General features: G+C 30.9%; 1 long non-coding RNA gene across 1 annotated transcript; it reads right to left on the bottom strand.

Moving 5' to 3' along the window:
* Positions 1 to 462: 462 nt before the first annotated feature.
* On the bottom strand, positions 463 to 1,425 carry LOC137656001 (uncharacterized). The gene is made up of 2 exons (XR_011046902.1): positions 1,097 to 1,425; positions 463 to 944 (listed from the first exon to the last, which is right to left on the bottom strand). It is a non-coding gene; the product is annotated as an uncharacterized lncRNA (long non-coding RNA).
* Positions 1,426 to 1,863: the final 438 nt, after the last annotated feature.

Below are 1,863 nucleotides of genomic sequence, written 5' to 3'. Positions count from 1 at the left end.
ATATATATATATAAATATATTTATATATAAAATATATATAATGTATGTATAAATATACTTATATATATATATATATATATATGTATATGTATGTGTGTGTATGTAACTATAGTTTACACATATATACCATATATAGATACCTTTAAATATATATATATATATTTATATATAGATAGATAGATAGATAGATATATACATATATATATATATGTGTGTATATATATATATATATATATGTGTGTGTGTGTGTGTGTCTATATACATACATAAATATATATATATATATTATATGTGTGTGTGTGTGTGTGTGTCTATATACATACATAAATATATATATATATATATATATAAATAAATAGATATATATATATATATATATATATACAGAAAACGAAATCGATAACACAACATATATATTTTAAGGTGGTGGAAACATGGAGGTAAAAAATAAAATACAAAAAACTCAATTCAGTATTTTAATAAAAAAGTATATAGTACGAACAATCCTATTGAATTAACAATATCCTCTTTAGTTTCAATGACCTTTCTGTTATCGGCTATCGACTCTGCATCATAACCTGCAAGTTCAGACAATTACATTATAAACAAAAATTACCACTGAAGGCACAAACGTTAATATGAAACTATATCGCTTAATATACGGGCAATACATAAAAATTCTTAATTACCAATCGAGGATAAATTGGTCAGGTTACAATTACCGGTCGTTACTGTACCCAGGTAAGCCTACCACACCTACAATGAACAAAAAGGAAAGGGAACTAATTACACGTAGACCAACAATGTCAAATATTCTCAAATAAATAATATCGACATAATATATCAGTAACTAATTAATAACCTACCAGCGGAAAACAACACCATCCGTATAATGGGCTAAGACTGATCGATACAGTCCAACTGTAACACTAGCACTCGCAGAACTGTACGAGAAAAAATAAAGTAACAAAACTATTACGGATGCATAATACATGAAAAGTTTTACGTAACTTGTCCTTACAGAGTTATTTTATTGTTATTTTAGGTCACGTCAGGACTTCTGAAAACCTCAACTAAAAGACACTAATGGCCTTACCTTAGCTAAAGGGCGAAGCATGTATGGCTTAAGTGAAGGATTTTATATCACGTTGGGCGCTCCGTGCCAGATGCAAAGTCCAGAGATGGGGGAGAGAGAGAGTGAGCCTGTATTTAGCAAAGAGCCATTTTCAAAATGAAAGCACAAACGTCGACAGGATCCATTTGTAGTAAATGTCTTCCACTCAACAAGTCTGTTTAGCGCTCTTCATAGCAGCTCAGTACCCACGGTGTCCAAAAGTGAAAAGCGAGAGTGAACCCCTTAAGCTACACTCTCCGTTGAAGTAGCAGAATTCACTGACGATCATTTCTCCGTCGTGTCACACGTTAGCTCGGAAACCCAAAACAAAGATTAGTTCCCGAGAATTATTGCTTGTCTTGGTCCTTAAGACCACCCAACAACAGATAAGGCCATTATGCAAATTAATTTAAAATTACATTCCAAAAAGCCTGTAAAGACATTTTACAAAAAACAGTCATGCACTCAGAACATATAACAAAAATTTACCCCACTCAAGTCCACACAAAACTGCGTGAGAAATTAGAAAAAAAAAATTTATATAGAAAAATAAATTATATTTATTTTTGTACAATATATATATATATATATATATATATGTGTGTGTGTGTGTGTGTGTATATATCATTACAAAAGAAGCTATACCCTAATTGGGAAAGCAAGATGCTATAGGCCCAGGGGCTCCAAAACAGAAAAATAGCCAAGTGTGAAAAGGAATTAGGAAAATAAATAAACTGCAAGAGAAGAAA

This window comes from Palaemon carinicauda, chromosome 17 (genome assembly GCF_036898095.1).
Source record: "Palaemon carinicauda isolate YSFRI2023 chromosome 17, ASM3689809v2, whole genome shotgun sequence".
NCBI lineage: Eukaryota > Metazoa > Arthropoda > Malacostraca > Decapoda > Palaemonidae > Palaemon > Palaemon carinicauda.
The sequence above is the reverse complement of the archived record's forward strand: the minus strand, read 5'-3'. Positions and strand labels throughout refer to the sequence as shown.